At 35.1% G+C, this 21,272-nt stretch overlaps 1 long non-coding RNA gene across 1 annotated transcript; it reads right to left on the reverse strand.

Moving 5' to 3' along the window:
* Nucleotides 1-16,141: 16,141 nt before the first annotated feature.
* LOC125656241 (uncharacterized) lies at nucleotides 16,142-21,015 on the reverse strand. Its single transcript, XR_007363076.2, has 2 exons — nucleotides 20,690-21,015; nucleotides 16,142-17,488 (listed from the first exon to the last, which is right to left on the reverse strand). It is a non-coding gene; the product is annotated as an uncharacterized LOC125656241 (long non-coding RNA).
* Between the last annotated feature and the right edge of the window lie 257 nt (nucleotides 21,016-21,272).

Below are 21,272 nucleotides of genomic sequence, written 5' to 3' on the forward strand. Positions count from 1 at the left end.
TTTTTCACATATACATTTACAGTGTCTTCAGTAGTACTATCGGTGCGGTTAGTATCACGTGACACAATCTGTCATCACTTTTTATATATACATTTACAGCGTCTTCAGTAGTACTATCGGTACGGTTAGTATCACGTGACACAATCTGTCATCACTTTTCACATATACATTAACAGCGTCTTGGGTAGTACTATCTCTACGGATAGTATCACGTGACACAGCTTGTCATCACTTTTAACATAGATATTGGCAGCGTCTTGAGTAGTGCTATCTGTACGGATACATTAGTATCACAGTAGGACTCTACTCACCATGCTGAATTTTTAACTTTCTCCCCCGCTGCACTCTAAGCAGTATGTTCAGCACAAAACAGTGTCTACAACCTAAAAATTATCGATTCACTACAAAAAATTCTTCATAGGTTTTTTCATCGAGTGCAGGGACTTGCTTTTGAAGTTTCCGCGCCATGGCTGATATTCAGTCTGTTTTATCCCCGTCCAAAGTCACATCGACAGACATTCGAAGCATCTAAAAATATGAAAACCCGATTAGTTACAACATTTTCAACTATTCGTACAAATGTAAGATAATTTCAATGTACTGGCTCTGGTTCTGCCTTTCATCTGGAAGTCCTGGGTGTCTAACAGGCACATGTTTCTGTGAGTAAACTTAAAACGTCTGCAGGGTAATGAAAGGTGAAGATAACGAACAGTGATCAATCTTACAACTCCTACAAGCAATACCAAATAGATAGTTGGGCAAACATGGACCCCTGGACACACCAGAGGTGGGATCAGGTGCCTAGGAGGAGTAAGCATCCCCTGTCGACCGGTCACACCCGACGTGAGCCCTATATCCTGTTCAGGTAAACGGAGTTATCCGCAGTCAAACTTAGTGTGCCAAGAACGGCTTAACAATCGGTACGAAACACGTCAGACAGCATTTGACCCAATGATAGGTTGTATTGACGAACTAGATCGTTATAATGACTATAGAATTTGCGAAATGCTGACTTCAGTCGAGACTGTTGAAACCCCTGTACCATCAACTTGTTTGTCAGTAGCTTACCTCGATTTAAAAACTGACAATACGCAGAACAAGCTCTTGCATATCAAATCAGTTGAAATATATAAACACCATATGCAGTTCAAAGTCCACATTCAGTCATCGTAGAACTTACTATGATACAAATGGAACTATTTTGGATATACTTGCGTGTTTTACAAATGTACATGTGCAGAATATGCAAATAGAATTTCAAATATATAATGCGAATATATTTACTACCGTTTCTTTCTACTACAGCATATATGACATGACTCTATTCAATTAAGAAAAAAATTGCGCTTTTGAAAATACAATATTACCTCGTTATATCGCCAGCTTTTGTCGCAGCCTATTTTGGAGAAATAAAGAGGGTGGCGTTATACATGTAAAGAGTATGATCATTTAGTTCATCGATTTGAAAAAAAATGCGGTTGATCAATTAATAAATCATTGTCTTTTTATTGTCGTCCAAATATGACAGGATGTAAAACGTATGAAATTATTTTGCTTTAATTTTGAAAACGTCGTTTGAAATTTGCATATTCTGCACTTGAACATTTGTAAAACACGCAAGTATATCCAAAAAAGTTCCATTTGTATCATAGTAAGTTCTACGATGACTGAATACGCTGAGCGGCTGATAAAACCACATGTAATGGCAGCAACGTTTTTTTTCTGGAACACGGAAATACGACCTAACATACATAAATACACACAAATGTCACATGGTACACAAAATTTACAGCAACCTCATCGTATACAGATTTGGTTTGTGTGCAAATGAACATTGGCGGCAGTATGCAGCTGATAGTAGTTTCGATTTTCAGTTGTTCACGCGTAGGCAATACTGTTGGCGAATTTCAGAGACAAGGCACGAGGATATAAAACTGCGACACCACACGGGCATAGGTCATCAAGCGCGTTAGCACTTCCTGAAATCTATTGCTGTGTAAAGCGTTCTATTTCATAATTTTATGGGTTTTTTAAAATGAACTTATTTTTCATATATACATTCTACTTCCATTTCAATCGGAGTTTAGTGGGTTAGCATGTGACACTGGTAAACACGGATTTAAGCTAGCATTAAAATGACAACATGGCTATAGTGTTCAGGACACGATCAAGCTCATAATCTAGTAATCTGTATTCATCATGGCCAATAGCATTAGGTTTGTTGATACCTTTAGGGTCGAATGACTTCAGCCTATGCATCCAGAGTTTTCCCCTTTGCTTTCGTTTGGTATCTGACCAACTTGAGTCATGGTCAATAACCATCGTTGATTTACTACCATTGAAATGTGTAGTTACTGAGAAATCTTTCTTGGTTTTGACAGAGAACCAGTTTGCGAAGGTGTTTTGCTTTTCCTGGCAAACATCGCAACCGATGAGATAAACGCAATCATTACTTTTGCAGGAAGTGTTCCAATATTTTGAAACTATAATCAGTGACAGGACTGCTAAAGCGCTCAGTGTCTGATCTATATTTGCATGATTGACATCTGAGGACTAAACAAGTATTGAACCCTCCATTAGGTATAGGGTTATCCAGTCTAGTCCTTACTACATGTCCAATGTCTTTCGGGTTTCTGGGAGTGTCTGAAGGATGTCATAAGGGGTTCCTTGAATGCCAGTCGTTCGTTTATTGACATATAGAATGGACAGATGTTTTTTGGTTTTTACAGAATACCGTTGAGGTTCCTGAGAGCGGAATGGTAAGCAGTGATTACTGGGACCCTGTCATTTTGAGGGTTTTCTTTGTCCTGGAGGAGGGATTATCGACCTGTCGTGACATCTCATCAATTTCGGAGTGTACGTTGCAAGAATCCTATCTGTTTGTCTGATGAGTTTTGAGTTGTGTCCTTGCTCTTGGAAAGTAGTAGGAATAAAGCAGATGTTGCAGATTCGGGTGGCCAAACCTTTAGGCACATCTTTGAAAGTATCAGGTGGATGGTAATTTGATGATATAAAGAACATATGAGAATTGATTGGCTTATTGTAGAGATTAAAGAAGTTAGCCCCTGAGCCTTTGAGCACAACTGTGCATGATGATACAACTAAGTATTTACTGGTTCAATATTGATCCCATTGGTGCAAGCATATTACACATCTATTACTGAACCCTATCCAGTTGAAAAATTTGTGTCAATTCAAATTTTGAAAGGTTTTGCAGGAACTATATTTTGTGACGGAAGGATTGATTAATCCAAAAAGTTCTAAATCTGCATGATATTACAGTTTCTGTTTCATCCAATATATCTTCTATGTTTATATCCCTATATACGTGTATTTCAGTTTTATAATCTATGATACAAGTAGTTGAGACTTGGAACTAGTTAAAATGTTGTACTTTTTTAATTTGGTTGACATATTTTTCCAAACAGAACACCGATTCTTATAAAAGTTTAGATTAATTTATTCGAAATTTGGTATGAACATTCAGTATTTTCGCTAATAATTTCGAAATTTGATCTCCAACCCCCATATTTTAAAGTTCCATTTTAAATCTTAAGACAAGACCTTGAAAATCATGTAAAATTTTAGAAATTGACATTACTCCAAATATGTCCTTTTGAACTCTCAAATTTGATATCATGATTTTTTTCCGTATATCAAGTGCAAAAAGGTCATTATTTATTTCCATTACCAGTATTTAACTTTTTTTGTCTGCAGTTTTAGAAGACGTGATTATTTATTTTATGTAATGACCGATTTATGGTGCTTATATTGTGTTGACACCAACAGAAAACTCTAGTTTAATCAATTAAATCTTAAGTGCAAAAAAGTCTTGTTTAGAACACTGCAGCTCAATAACAAGCATTGTGACCCCAGTTTTCTTTTCAATTTCCTAATTCTATTTCAATGTAGAAATCAATAATTCAATTTCCCCGTCCCTGATTCAAACAATATTCTTAAAGGTGGAAATTTCCACTGTAAACTAGATGGAATATTAAGAAGATTTTGCAATCTTGATAAAGTCATTGAAGTTTTCTTGACCGCCAAGCCACTTCATCTCAATGTCATCTATGAAACGTAGCCAACTAAGAGGTTTAACTGGTAATGGTGTAGGAGGCTACGTTCCAGTCTGCCCATAAACATTTTGACATAGGATGGTGCCATTCTTCGTTCCTGTGGTTGTGCCACTGATTTGCAGGTAGTGTTCACCGTTGAACATGGAATTATTAAACTTGATGGACATGTTCAAGAAGCTGATATTGAATTACCCTATTGTTCCAAACCTCTCTGCAAGCCTCAATGCCCTCATCACGTGAAATGATATGTTGACGACGTTTTATCTATTAGCAATGATAATTTTCATTCATATGTCTATTCGATATATTCCTGTGAACTCGAAATCAAAAACACCACAGGGTCGTCCACTTCTCCTTCATACTTAGATATTTTATTGAAAGTAGATATTACCGACAAAATAACAACTCAACTTTATGACAAACGGGATGATTTCAGTTTCTTCATCGTCAACGTCCCATATTTATGTAACAATATTTCATCATCACCTGCAAATGGTGTTTATATCACTCAATCGGTAACCCTACACCATTTGTTATTAACTACATATTGATAAATATTGCTGAATAATTATATCTGCATAAAAAGTATCATATTTTACTCAAACGTTCATTTCAATATTTGTAATTTGTTTACAACAGCACACAAAAGCTTAAAAAAAAAAAAAAAAAAAAAAAAAAAAAAAAAAAACAAGATAAGAAATGAAAAACCACCTACATATCCTTAAAATGAAATAAATTGTATATCACATTTACATCGTCAAGTTTCTTTGTACAGGAACAATAGAACAAAACCTTTGACATTGTGAAGATGAAAATATAAGTAAAAAACATATGCGGGACATAAATGAAATAACTGTACATGTATTACCTCAGTATTGTCTACACGTGAAAAGTCTTCGTAAGTGAAAGCTTACCTCAGTATTGTCTCCACACGTGAAAAGTCTTCAGTAAGTGGAAGTTTACCTCAGTATTGTCTACACGTGAAAAGTCTTCACTAAGTGGAAGTTTACCTCAGTATTGTCTACACGTGAGAAGTATTCACTGAGTGGAAGCTTACTTCAGTATTGTCTACACGTGAAAAGTCTTCACTAAGTGGAAGCTTACCTCAGTATTGTCCACACGTGAGAAGTCTTCAGTAAGTAGAAGCTTACCTCAGTATTGTCTACACGTGAGAAGTCTTCGTAAGTGGAAGGTTTTCGGGAGCGTGGTTTATTGCTGGACAATTTCAACCAAACACAAATCAGAAACAAGACAATAAAGAAAACAACAGGGATAATGGTGGCAGGAATCAGAATGGTCACGAACGTTTCTGCTGAATTAGGTGATGAAGTGGAACTGGTACCTGTAAATAGATAGGAATTTATTTTGATTAAAGTTTTCCCCCTTTCAGAAGTCAGTAAATCGGAAGCGACATTCCTAACACGATCTGCACCAATCGCTTCCCTGTATGCTGGGTTGCTTTGAATACAGTTTTTCTTACAAATATTTCCCTGGAAAACCGACTTTTGATTTTTCCACGTATATATCATATCATTAAACTGATCACTACTCTAGATAGTCAGTTTTAGGTGCATTTTAACACAATTGTCATTTGTTTCTCACACAATTTACGTTTTAGATTTCTTTAATTTGCAAGGCTCAGTGTTACCTATACTGTATGAATAAAATGATTCATCATAAATTATATGAATTGAAGAATATGGACGAATGAAATGGGGAATAAACCCACTATTGCATAAAACTAGAAGTTTGTTACAAAAGGATGAACTAGTTCGTACCATGTTTCATGGTATCCAATGACAACCAGACAGAAAAACAGTTGAACAATACTACCCATAACAAATTTGATATATCTGTCGAAATATTAGGCGCATCAAAGTAAGGCCTATGATTTAATAACATGTGCCGTCAATGCTTTCCTCTTTTTCACAAGAGAGCAAGGCATCGCAACTTTTTCAAGTAGTTTTTATGTTCCACTGGAAATATTCATTATGATAATTAGCCATATCTTATTCCCTAGTGTAAAATACGTAAATCAGCTTCAACGGACTTCCTCCAGTTTGCCAGGATCATGAGTCTAACTATTATTCTATCACTTCCGGTCAGCAGAGTAATAGATTCCTTAGGCTATTCTGTGAACTCTAGCGAATTCGCTAATTTTGAAACGTCTATAGACGATGTTTTACCTTGGAGAATATTACCAGTTATGTAAAACAAAGGCAGGTAATATTGGATGGATAAGCAGACACTAGAAAATACGGTTTTTGATATTTGATTTCATTTTTGTATTTGTTTCTTTGGAATGTTTTGGTAAAAATTAACTTTAAATTTTTAATGTATAAATTATTTCTGTTCATCAAAATGATACATGAGAAAGTTGATTAATACAATGTTTTTCTTCTTCAATTTTTTTAGTCCTAGATACTACATGTGGATTTAAGTTTTTGACGCTTACAAATTTATAATACAGGCACAAAATTCCAGGTGCCCAATAATGCTTTTGCTTCTGAAGCAGAGATAAAAGAAAGCTTAAAGTAAGTGTGAGCTTTGTTCCCTCGATAATGTACGATTCTAGGGTAGGATTTCCGAAGGGAAGTTGGCCGTAACGGAAATTTTACTACATTAATAGCAAATATTTATATATGAAAAATGAGCTGTAGTTTGTAATCCGCTTCAGATTTTCTACTGAACTACTAGCAACACAGTTTTCATTATAAACGTCTGAATCGTTTTAAGTTCCATAAAAGAATTAAATATATGAATTTTCAATAACAAATTGTTATATAGATATATTGTCTCCGGACCAAATGATCTCTCAAAATCATTTTGAAACATGCGAGGTGGTATTTTGAAAAACCTTCTCCTCTGATAAAATTTAAGGTCAAAAGAGAAATTATATAAAATCACTAAAATGACACTTACGACCCGAATAATGAAAATAGTCAAATTTTCTGGATAACCTGCCCAATACTCAAGTCAAAGAAATAAAGAGCATATGATGAAGAAGAAGCAAAAAAAAAAAAAAAAAAAAAAAAAAAAAAAAAAACCCCAGTCCGCTATTGCTACTCTAAATAGAGCCGGATCTAATGTCTTTAGTATATTACATAACTAATTTTAAGATTGGAGATCGAACTTCATAAAACACGACCTATAGGGTGTACTACTGGTAAAGTGCTATCTATGTATTATCTAACTTAGTAAACCCCAACATAATCTTACTGAACGTAGGACGGGGTTGACCTACGTAAAGTAAGTCAATCCCTAATTATTCGGTTGGTTTTATTGGGTTAAATAAGAGAGCGAGAAATAGTAGTAACGTTGCTTAATTGAGATATCAGTAATGAACCGAGCTGTAAAGTACATTGCATTCTATGAAATAATGACAGAGATTCGTCTCTGAAAAACAAAAGATTATTATTTATCAGACGAGCTCTAGTATTCAAGCATGCATATATACGATGTAGTGTAATCCGATCAATTTTGGCATAACAGGACAACTGGCTAATGTAGGGCCGAAATAAATGTCCGCTGTTTTCTTGTAGCAGTTTTGACAATCTCTGATACGAAAACATCTTCGTGTTCTCCAAATAAACTTTGCCACATTGTAGGGCTCTGATAAATAAAGATTCTCACAGATCAATAAAATCACGGTCACTAAGGTGAGCGTTGTGGGTCATGGACATCTCTAGAATTTATTTCAGGATTTTTAGGCCGTTCATAGTTTAAATCCTTAGCTTGCAGTAACTTTACAGCCCTAACTTTCACATCTTGTCCACTTTACCCGTGTCCTTCATCGGTTTTGATACTGCACTCACGTATCTTTCTTATTCATGAGATATTAGATTAAAAAACTTACCGTTCATTGTACATGAATACAAGAATTATCTTGAGCAAACTTTCAACGCGCACAAAAAAACCCAACACATCCTTTCCAGTACCGACAAGTTTGTTTCCTGTTTAACGAAAATATAGCGACCCCACTCTCATGTAACGGATGTCAGCTTTCTGTTTCCCCGTGATTCGTTCAAGTATGTAAATACTAGGCAGAGTAAAAGTGAAATATAAGGAGTTGGCATCAATGAAAGATTCAAAGGCAATTAAATGTACAGTTCTCTTCAGATCCTATCACATATCACGGATCTCACTGCGACACAACGATCAATGAGACATGAGGATGATGATTTAGGTAGTAGAAATCAAGGAGAACTGAGGATGATCATTGAGGTAATAGATATCGATGGTTCTCTTACCTTCGTTCCATAATTACAACCATGTTTAACAATCAATCTACACGTTCTACAGAATTCAGCTGTACCCTTTCAATTTGATATGACCTTGAATTTCACAAGTGTCATCGCCAATCACCTCATTAGTTTATTAATGAAGACAAACTAATGACGAATCAGTCGTTCTGGTTTAAACATTCACTTTGTGACCGGGATTTTGTGGGTTCGAGCCCTGTTCCTACCATGGCTGCATCAAGTCTACGGCATGACATAAGTACTAACTACTCCAAACGCTCGGAATTTAGAGATGAGAATCGCGGGTCTTTCATATGAGACCTTTCAAACCGAGGTTGCGGCAGGCGTTGATTCGATAACAAGCCCTTACTGCTACATCCTTCGCCTGAACATCATTCATACGTGAAATGTTGTAGCATTTCACATTTAGCATCTCAAGGTCAGTGGATTGAGTGAAAGAATCTCGAAGAGAAATAAGAGGAATTAAAGACGTCGGGATAGTCTACCAGGAACATCATGAAAGGTGAAAATATAGAACAGTGATCAATCTCATAACTCCTATAAACAATACAAAATTGTATGGACATAAGCCTTATGCAAGGTGAAGATAACGAACAGTGATCAATCTCATAACTCCTATAAGCAATACAGAATAGGTAGTTGGGCAAACACGGACCCCTGGACACACCAGAGGTGGGATCAGGTGCCTAGGATGAGTAAGCATCCCCTTATATATATATATATATATATATATATATGTGTGTGTGTGTGTGTGTGTGTGTGTGTGAAAAGGTGAATATCAATCTCACAACTCCTATAAGCATTACAAAATTAAGAGTTGGGAAAACACGGACCACTGGACATTCAGAGGTGGGATCAGGAGCCTAGGAGAAGTAAGCATCCCCTATCGACCGGTCACACCCGGTTACACTCGCTCTGATCCCTACGTCTATATCTTAATCAGGCAAGTGGAGTTATCCGTAGTCTAAAGCAGTGTTTAAAGAATGGGCTAACAATCGGTGTGAAACACGTCAGACCGCATTTGATCCAATGTCAAGTTGTATTAGCAAACTAGATGCTGACTTTGATCGAGATTGTTGAAACCCCTATAACATCAACTTGTTTGTCAGTAGCCTGCCTCGATTTTTAAACTGTCCATGCGCACAACAAGGTATTTTGTTTCGAATCAATTCAGACATGAACAGGGGATAATGGAATATTGCATCATAACCAAATAGATTTAATACTGCAGAGATACCTTTGCTTTTTTCTTTGAGATAAAAAAAATTCTGGCAGTTGTGATCTAAGGCCTCTGATCGATGTCCTGACATGAACATAAATGGGCCTAGTCTCGAACCCGCGACTGTCGTTATACTAAAGCAAAGAGATAAAAGGTAGCATTTTGCAATATGACAGATTTGTAAGAACGCCTCGCTTGAATACTCCGAGAGATTTGTGTTTGGAAATTGCTTGGGTGGAACTATCTGCAGAACTGTAGCTCTCTGAAAAAATATTTTGACATAACAGAGAGCTACAGAGCCACCACTTAAAACACCTCCGATTTACGGGGCACAAAAAGCTGCGCACGGTTGAGGCCTTCTATCGTTGTATTCTTGAGTTGCTGTCTCATAAATTTAATATCAAAAAATTCTTAACATATTTTCCTACTATACTTGTGTCTAAACATACCTTCAAATATTCATTAAAGCCCCATACGACCTGAAAACTCCCAGCTTCAAATGATTTCGTTTGTTGAACTTCCAATATACATGAGAGAAAATGTATGGACAATCTGACCGAACATCCTGACAGAGGACAATGGCTGGAAAAGGTGCAACTTTGGTGCTGGAAGAAATTTTAATTGATGATCAATATGGATAGCCTTCTTGTGGTTAGTTGTCCTAGATTCTCCACATTTTATCGTAGATTCCTTTGTTCTTGCCTTTCTGTAGAATCTAATTTTTTTGGTTTGTTTTTATCTTTTAATTCTTTTTCTTATCACAAGACACTCAACTTGAAAAAAAAAATCATTTTATGGTATGTTTGATGTATGCTGTACATATACATTATTTACATAGAAGATTGTTGCCGAATGCAGTCCTTTCTTTCACTGCATTTGTTTTTAGTTCACCTGAGCTGAAAGCTCAAGTGAGCTATTCTGATCGCCTGTTGTCCGTCTGTCTGTCTGTCTGTAAACGTTTTACATTTTCGACTTCTTATCCAGAACCACTGGGTCAATTTCAACCAAACTTGGCCAATAGCATTCTTATGTGAAGGGCTTTCACGTTTGTTCAAATGAAGGACCATGTCCCTTTCAAAAGGGAAATAATCAGAAAAATGCACACACAAAAAACAAAAGTGGGGTCATTTAAAAAGCTTCTTTTCAAGAACCACTGAGCCAGAAAAGCTGATATTTACATGAAAGCTTTCTGACATAGTGCAGATTTACGTTTATTCAAATCATGGCCCCGGGGGTAGGATGGGGCCACAAGGGGGATCAAAGTTTTAAATACAAATATATACGGAAAATCTTTTAAAAATCTTCTTCTCAAGAACCACTGAGCCAGAAAAGTTGATATTTACATGAAAGCTTTCTGACATAGTGCAGATTCATGTTTGTTCAAATCATGGTTCCCGGGGGTAGGATGGGGCCACAATAGGGGATCAAAGTTTTAGATACAAATGTATAGGGAAAATCTTCTTCTCAAGAACCATTGGGCCAAAGAAATTGACATTTACATGAAAGCTTTCTGACATTGTGTAGATTCAAGTTTACAACAATCATGGCCTCCAGGGGTAGGTTGGGGCCATAATAGGGACTAAGATTTTTACATGCAAATATAAATGGAAAGTCTTCATATATGGGCCAAGGTGACTCAGGTGAGCGATGTGGCCCATGGGCCTCTTCTTTCTTCCTCTTGTATCATTATAACAATCGCGTCGCAGAGAATTTTTTGTTGTTGCTACATTCCGAGTAACCACTGTTATATGTACATTCATTTCTTTCCGATAGATCTCTTCTACTGTTTTTTTTTTTTAATAAGATAGACAGGCAAAGGCCCTTTTCATGTTATATTTACGCGGAATGAATGAAATTGCTCTCATGCGGGGAATTGCACGTGAACATGAAGTGCATATCTTTCCTCCCTACTTACATTGTAGTACTTTTAATGTCTCTGATGTAACACTAGCTCTCATCAAAAATTTCCATATCTGAATAAGTGTTTTATGCTTATTTATGACACTGTTGGAGTTTTCCCTCACGAGCAAACGACAGATCGACGTCACTGGATCACTTTGTGTATTAAACTGTTTAGCTCGCTAATAAACATTATGTAGATTGTTGATTTTTATGCGAGATTTATTTGTTTATTAATTGGCTTTGTTGATTCTGTAGTTTAATCGTGTTCTTGTAGCAATCATATTATTTTTCGTTGCCGCACTGTTTACCATATCCGAATCCACAATGGTACGGACTACCACATATTGTTTTTTTAAACTTAATCACTATGAATCATGATCTTCCCACCATTAAATTTCACAGTCACATTGTTCTGGAAGTTTTCTCTCTAAATTTGTCTGATTTCTATAAATTTGAATAATAATTATATTTTCATCCCTACCCTACCATGGTACAAACTCTCTACACCATTATCTGTAAACACGCTTCAACGTAACCATTTTTCTCCATATTCAGTACAACAGTGTATCATTCTAGTTAACAATGTAGATTATTAATATTTGTCGGTTTTTTATTTTTGTGGTGTGTTATATTGTTTATCTAATATATTTCTCTTGATAAAGACACCGTTTGCGTCGAAAATTTGAGTTTGAATTTTAAATAATGAACAGTGTCGTGGACACTCGTGGCCTTTTCAGTAGTGCTTATATATATATATATATATATATATATATATATATATATATATAAAGCACTGAAAAGGTCACGACACTGTTGGTTATTTAAAACTCAAGTTTTTGACGCAACCCGCGTCTTTATCAAGAGACATATATTACATTAATTAAACAAATAATGCGCATAAACGACAAGCATCGATAAACTACATTGGTAGCAAGTGGAGTCAGTGCATATTATGTCATAGGTATACAAAAACAAATCAATTCATTTTTGAATTTGCAGTCTGTTGAAAAACTTGTTTTTATCCTGTTGTTGATGTTTTAAATGTTGCAGCAATTTTTCATTGTTTTACGTTTGATAAAGTATCTCAAGAATACATACATTGCAGTCATTTATATGATGAGAGTTGTACATGTATACGTAAAATCATTGACAGGATAAATCTGTTATGTAGACACTTAGAGGAGTATTACGGAAATAAGATTATATGGGGTCCTTGAAAAAAAACATTGGGTTCGGCTTACACCTTGCCCAATATGATGATTTCAAGGACCCAATTTATATCCGTATTACCCCTCAAAGTGTTTACATAACTAATATTATCGAACCAGGATCAGAACCGGAAAATTTAGATGTAGTTACTACAAAATATTGTACATGTATTAAGCTTAAGAAGGAATGTCTAACAATTGCTTAATGATAAAAAGGGAGGTTAGAAATATTGGTGGAAAAACTTCCGAAATCACCTAATATTCATTTCTTATTACAGGGTTTCTCAAAAGCTCAAAAACAATATTGATTCAAATAAATGTGTAAACAATTAAATTCGCATTGCCATAAATCCATAGCAGACACTATTAATGATCTCAATCCCAACTCTACAAAAAAAAAAAAGGTTTGGAACTCTTTGTAGTCTAACATCCAAAAGCAGTCAAACTGGGTTAAACACTTTCATACTCTCTTTCACTCTGGGGAACAAAACACAAGGATAAACATTTTAAGGATTTAAAAGTTATGGAAAATAATCCCCTTGATTTTCCATTTACTTCTAAAGAAAACTAGGTATTTCTAGTATGAAATCAGGAATATGTTCTGGTGTAGAGCTTGTTCTTAATTAATTCATTTAGGAGCGGAAACCGTACATCAGGTAACATTTTCATCTTAGAAACCTTAATGAACAAAAAGGAGGAATTTTTGTATGCTTTGTTATTTTTTCAAAAGCTTTTGATACTGTGTGGAGACCGGTACTTTTATTTAAGATTTTAAAAAAGGAATTGGTGGCAATATCTTAATATGATAAAACATGCTTTCTACAACAATATGTGTTGTAAGATAAGGAAATGTATGTAGTGACGTTTTGATACATATGTGGAAGTTAAACAAGGAGACATTTAAGTCCCATTTTATTCAACATTTTTTCTGATGACTTTGAAACTTATTTTGACAAGATAATTCAAATCAGGTATCTTTAGATGATAAAAAATTTTTGCTGATAATCTTGTTTTCATATCAGAATCGACCGAAGGTCTCAAATAATATGTTGCTTACTATGTCCTGAAATATAAACTTCCGTTTGACTCAGATCTTTCACCTAAATTGTGGTTAAAACTATATCGATCGATTATTGTTCCAATTTCAACATATTTGTTTACCTGATCAGGATTATATGACTCACGACGGGTGTGACCGGTCGACAGGGGATCTTTACTCCTCCAAGGCACCTGATCCCACCTCTGGTGTGTCCAGGGGTCCGTGTTTGCACAACTATCTATTGTTTATAGGAGTTATGAGATTGATCATTAGAAATATGAATCTCCGAATTTAAGACAAATTTCAACAATTTTGATAAACCACCATTATAAGTGTACACAATAAACTTCAATTCAGACATGAAACTTATAATTCTTTATTTGATGCATGTATCAAACGAAAAATTGAACGAAAAAGTCCATCAATGTGCGTATTGATGAAAAAGTTTTCCGTCCAATTTTTCGTTTGATACATGCATCAAATAAATAATTATAAATTTCATTTCTTATCACTTAATTATGTTTTCAAAGTAGAAAAATAGATAGATTCTCTCATCAAAAAAACTTGAATTAACGGTTTTGAAATGGTGCGTAGGAATACCCATACGTAACAATGATGAAAACAACAACAAAACTGACTGTGCGTTCAGGTTAGGTAGAGTTACGGTGCAGAATTAAATAAATTATATACCTAATTAAAGGTGCAATGGTTAAAAGCTCAATTAGATATAAAGGAAGAGAACAAGTGGTGACTGAATGTATGCTGCATTGCGTTCAAGGAGACGTTGAACACTGATTGTGTCGTAGATCTAGGAACGGCGCGGCGGAATGCGACTCGGTTCCATTTCAATATCAAGTTAAAAGTTCAACAACTCTTCATCTGAATTGTCCTCGTTGACTGAGCCCCATATAATTCAGTTCAATTTCATTAATATCTCCTAGATCAAAAGTCGCTGCTCGTTCCGTTATGTTATCGAAATCGTAAAGCAGACGATAGGCCTACATACCGGGAACTCGTGTTTACAATCTGTCTACTTCTACCAGTCAGTGTCCTACGTCATCAGGTTGACTATTCTGCCACGTCATCACTAGGCCTATGTGTGTTGTTTCTTTAATTAATTTGTATTTTATTCATATCTTTGGTTGTGTTTATTTTTGGTAGCATGAAACGAATACGTTTCGTTTACAATGCCTGTGTGGAAATTCCCGTTCTATAAATAGCCCTAAAAATAGAATGGGGAAGACGCATTCCAGAGGAAAGTCGTCCCTCGTGCTTAGTGCAGATGAACTCCTGATGAAATCTTTTTTGACTAAGAAATCAAACAAATTTTTCATTCATCGTTGTTATGTCATCACTTTAAAAGTTATTAAATAATTAAAGCATCCAAACAATTGAACTAGGCAAATCACCTATACATGTCAACATAGGCTATATCAGGTCGCATCTTACAAAGCTAAGAATAAGAGCACATGATCTGTTATATGTATAGAAACAGGTAGATTTTGCAATCCTGTCATTTCTGGAGAAAACACATTTTGCTACCATTGTAAGACCAGTGTTGAAGATGAAAAACATTTTACCTGATTGTCTTTATACAAACATACAAGAAAAAAGTATTCAAAATATTTCATATCTTGTTTCTAAATCATTCCAATGAAAGGTGAAGATAACGAACAGTGATCAATCTCAAAACTCCTATAAGCAATACAAAATAGAGAGGTGGGTAAACATGGACTCCTGGACATACCAGAGGTGAGATCAGGTGCCTAGGAGGAGTAAGCATCCCCTGTCGACCAGTCACACCCGCCGTGAGCCCCATATCCTGATCAGGTAAACGGAGTTATCCATAGCTAAAATCAGTGTGCCAAGAACGGCCTAACAATCCTGTGTCAGAGACATGGATTGTTACAATTATGATACCATGTTTTATATAAAACATTTTCATGTGCTTGAGTGCCAATAAAGAATACAGAAGCTTAGCACACTGATTTTGACTACGGAATAACTCCGTTTACCCAGTTATCTATTTTGTATTGCTTATGGGAGTTATGAGATTGATCACTGTTCGCTATCTTCACCTTCGTAAGTTGTGGTGAGGTATATAAGGTATAATTGGCTTTATGGAAAATTTAGATATGCATATTCAGAATAACTTCTAAAGAGAACGTGAATGTTAACTTCATTATTTTATATACTAAACAATCTATTTTTTCTTGCTCGTCACAATGAAAGGTGAAGATAACGAACAGTGGTAAATATCATAACTCCTATACAAAATAAAGTTGGGCAAACACGGACCCCTGGATGTACCAGAGGTGGGATCATGTGCCCAGGAGACGTAAGCATCCCCTGTCAGCCGGCCACACCTGCCGTGTGTAAATGTAAAAGACCAAATATATTAGGTCTGCTAAACATTTTGAAAGCAAAATACAATGTTGAAAATTATACAACTCCAGTCTTTTATTTTACAGAAGCAATCGAATATATGGAACAATATGTTTAAACCCATTTCAATAATGTCAATTTTTACAGCTTGTTTTGATATTGTATTTCAATCGTGAGATATTAATCCATTGTAAATAACTTTTGACATCACAAAAGCTCTGACCTCCAACTAACTAGATTACAGGAGCACGACACCACTCCCAGTCAATTTTGAAATCACATATACTTTTGATTTGAACAATGGACAATGCAAATCAATAAAAAAATAAGTTTAATTATATGAAGACAAACACATCATAATATATATCTCAGAAATATGAAAGGTACACGTATAAAGAGAAACATAGATGAAAGGTGAAAATAACGAACAGTGATCAATCTCATTTATTTCTACATCACGACAACCATATAATGATACGTGCATCTTCTACATCATAGAATCTGTGTCTCGGTGTGGTACTACAAACATTGGAAATGTGTTTATATCTATTTTTCTGTCTGTGTAGTGATCGTAATGTTTATTGTCTGGAGTTCTTTTGTGTATGTTAATTTCATTGGTAAACATGGTATTGTCCAATAGTTCCAATTCAAACAGATACAACTTTCAGCATATCTTCGCATTTTATATTTTCCAAACCATCAATTTTTCAAACATCCGTACTAGCATCTACATAAAGCCCAACACATCATGGTAGAGGAATGTGTAAGGTTGTATAATGTGTAAGAGTAAGGTATTTTCGAGGTATGAGCGACATTAGAGTGTTTGGATGACTGTTGTTGCTGCGTATTCGATTGGACATAGATCCGCTCCTTCGAGGTGTTGGTCATTTGAGACGTTTCGAAAACGCTTGGTGTGTTCATGGAGGACACTGCATCCGCATATGCATATGCAGTTGAAGCTTTGGAGTGGTGATTATTATGGAATACTTCCACTGACGGATTTGGTACTACTACTGGTGCACAAATACTCGCTTCGGTTGTTTTCTGGGCTTCACATTCAGACAGGTGCAATAGTTCCAATAGTTCCAATTCAAACAGATACAACTTTCAGCATATCTTCGCATTTTATATTTTCCAAACCATCAATTTTTCAAACATCCGTACTAGCATCTACATAAAGCCCAACACATCATGGTAGAGGAATCTATTTTCATATTTATAACATTTCGTCAAGTCGCAGAACGTTCGCACATTTCCTTACAACGAGTTTTTTTTTTTTTTTTTTTTTTTTTTTTTTTTTTTTTTTTTATCATATGTTCATCCTCTTCGGCAGTTTATTCCAAAGCATCGGTTCCGTGGTCCACTATTTATAATACCGCCCGACCTCTGGGGGTAATCTGGTATAAAGAAAAAAAAATGAAGTAAAAAATGCATCTAGAATCGTGGCAAAAATAATATAGAATTAATAATAATACACAAACGGATTATGTAACAAAAAACACTATGTGTAATCAACTTTAATTTTCTGATGATAGATCGCTGGCGGATGCCATGGGATTTGGATGCTTTCACACACATCCTCCTCTTGAATTTCGGAAATATGAAACTTTGAATACATTTAGTGAGGCTGCGTCATTTCATGTTGTTTCATACATTGATGATCACAACCAATGTGCCTCTTTAACCTTAAGTGTTTTACAACGATCGACTCGTATGATATTTAAATCGACTTTGTGGGTTTGAGAGACTCATCATTCATCAGTAGTAATAAAATACACAGAAATAGACAAATAGATCTTGTGCAATAATTAAGACTAAAAGGATACAGAGTATACTAAATATTTCGTTGTTGGATATGGAAATTATTTCACAAGTGAGACAGGATTTGTTTATATATATTTTTATGAGTGCGAAGCACGAGTGAAAATATTAAAAATAAACCTCTATCACACACACACCCATCCACCCCCCATCCCCCCTATATATATATATATATATATATATATATATATATATATATATATACAAACCATGGAATTTTCTGTTTATTACATTTTCTTCGGGTTGTTTTTTGTTTGTTTGTTTTTTTACATATAACTCTCCTTTTATTGACGTTCAAAACAATCTTGTGCAGAAAATATAATGCAAACTAAATATAACTCAATACATTTAAACAATAGGAAACTTTAATTCTATTCTATTTGGGGTATTCAAATAAAAAAAAATACAAAATGAATTATATTTAACGTAAATGAAGGTGATCTTATTCTCATGTATCACGTGTGAATATTGTGGCAAGTAGTCCCGGTGTTGTACCATAGACTTTCCCCCCGGAAAAAAAGGGCCCGGGATAGATCTTCCCCCATAGGGGGAAAAAGCGCCCCAGCATATAATTTCTCCCTATGTACAAAGTCAGTATAGAATTTACCCCTGGGCGGAAAAACTGTTTTCCGGATTTCATCGACCGGAATCTTTTTCTTCTCATGTAGAAGATTTTGAATAAATATAGAATGAAGCAAACCCATGCAATTGAAGATAATAATTAAAGAAATTTGTTATAATTGCTGTAAAGAGGTACATGTTATAAAAAAAAGTTATAAAAAGAAACAAATAAGTGCTGATGAATTGTTATAGTTTAATGAAATAGATATGAGCTCATTAATATTACGATATTCATAAAATAAAGGAATTTGTTTTTAGATTTACACACTGAAAACTTTGAATTGCGTATAGTAAATACAATATGCTTCCCAAGAGACTTTAACGATGGTGAATATCATTAGGGTTTTACGTAAAAAATCGACTAAAAGATATACAATTAAAATATCTAAAAAGTAAATTAGATGCACTGTATAAATAAAAGTAACCGTTTAATTAGATTCGAAATTTTCAATTAAAAAGACATTAACTTCTTCCCAACTTCACTATTTCAGATGTTAGATACTGGTAAATAACAGGAAAGACTTTCAGAGATGTATGAATGAATTTTGATATACCATTACACGATTTGAATAATTTCCTTTTTAAAACAACAAACAAACATAAGATGATGATTGTGATACACACGACCCTGCTCAAAATTAAAAAAACCCAACAGATCTAATAAGAATTCCTGGGTCTAGGTAAGCAAGAAAATTCTAGTAATAGAACTGGAAACGGATAGATAACTAAAATGTAAGAAGGGGGGGGGGGGGCGGGAAGCGTACTGTCATTTACGGGGAAATTCTATACTGGGGCGGTTTTTCCTAGGGGGAAAATTGGGCCCGGGTTAATTCTTTCTAGGTGGAAATTCTATGCCAGGCCCATCTTTCCGGGAGGATGTCTATCCCGGGCCTGTTTTTTTAAGGGAAAGTCTATGCGGGGGGAAAATCTTGATTGTGACCTTGAGTACATGGCATGAATACTTGTATGCCATTCTGAAGAATTTTTTAAAACTATGTTATTATATGGTGTCCTATCTTCACAGAGGTACTACATGGACTGTATGTGAAATTCGATTTCATTTTATTTATTTCTTCACCAGGTACCTTATACCCAAGGGATGCTGTAATAACAATTGCAGTTGCTCTCAAACGATGCAAATATAAGTACGTGTTTTTCATAATTTAGTTCTTATTCTATTTAATGGTGACCATGCATCGAAACATCTTGATTTAGTAAACGGTAAAACTACATAATGACAATTGCCTAAGCTCACTAATCCTCGAGTCGTGGGCTATTGTTACCCAATAATGTGAAATAAAACATATCTAAGCAGTACTATAAATACAATACACTGTGTTATATTTACGTCAGGCACGTGGTATCGTTTTAGGGGTTGCTATCATGTGATTTAATTTGGACATATTTTATTGTATATAGAGACAATGTACAAAAGGATTGGAAACAAGTTCTGATAACTTACAAGTTCTGACGTTAGTATGTACATGATTCGATACAATTGTCACATGGTTATAATTACACGTACATTGAAATAAACAAGTAATATAAGTACATGCAAGTATTAATCAAAACTACCACATTCACTCGTAACGACTGAGAAAATTAAGCAGTTCATATATAAGTCATTGTCCCGTAATAAAAGATGTGTGGCAATTATAATTTCTTCTTCAAGGCTAAACACTCTATTAGAATTGTTTCTTGCATTTATGAATTACCTTTTGTTCCTTAAGAAAACAATATATACATGTATACCCTCTTTCATGCTGCATGTACAGTTCGGTGAAGCTATAAAATTTCTCTGAACAGATCGAAGTTCAAGCTTAGTGTGAATATTCGTAACTCATTAGCAGAATAAAAAGTATTTTGATCATTTATAGATAATTTTAGTAATGTCTTTCTTAATGTATCATTTTGCCCAAACTTTTAAATCCTAAAGGAGAGATATCCTTCACTACATGCGTTCGAGTCACTATACATTCTTATTTTCACAACATCGGGCGGAGGCAGTCAACCATTATTTCTTACTTTGCATGAATATAACTAATGTTGCATGGAAAAATAACGCAAAAATAAACGTTGTCAAGAAAGGAGCAGGCCTCTCCACCCCCTCCGATTCTACGTGCCTGTACGCGCTCTAGTGGGAAAAATTGTCTTACCATGTCGTACTTGTAGAAAATTTCCAACACTTCTTTTAAGATTACCGTGAACCGCTTTGGCGTCTGTTTCTCCATTTTGACAAACAAAGATTGTTCCGATTAGTAACAGACTCAAGAACAATTGACACGTGTTCATTTTCAAAAGAAGTCCTCCAGATAAGACATAGAATGTTTCGCTGGGTGTTGTTTATATACTACCGAATACTGGAAAATCTAGGCTACGTAAGGAGAATATATATTCGTCGTTCTTTATTCTCACAACAGGAAACCATCATGACGTGATTCCGATAGATTTCAAAAGGCCTGACGCTACCGAAGAGACGGATTTCCCCATTTCTAAATAAATTACATGTACCTTTTCTCGGTAAGTCACATAACATAAAAAAAAAAACGACCAGACTATGTTGATAAATTAACAAATAGCTTTAATGGGTCAATGATTTGTAACATTAAAATAATTAAAATAAGCGCTCATGTACTTGCTATTGAAAAAGGAAGATATTCAAATATTCCAAGATGGGGTCATTTTTGTATATGTCTGCAAACCCAAATTCATGGAAGATTAAGATCGCTTTTTGTTACA

This window comes from Ostrea edulis, chromosome 7, assembly GCF_947568905.1.
Source record: "Ostrea edulis chromosome 7, xbOstEdul1.1, whole genome shotgun sequence".
Lineage (NCBI taxonomy): Eukaryota > Metazoa > Mollusca > Bivalvia > Ostreida > Ostreidae > Ostrea > Ostrea edulis.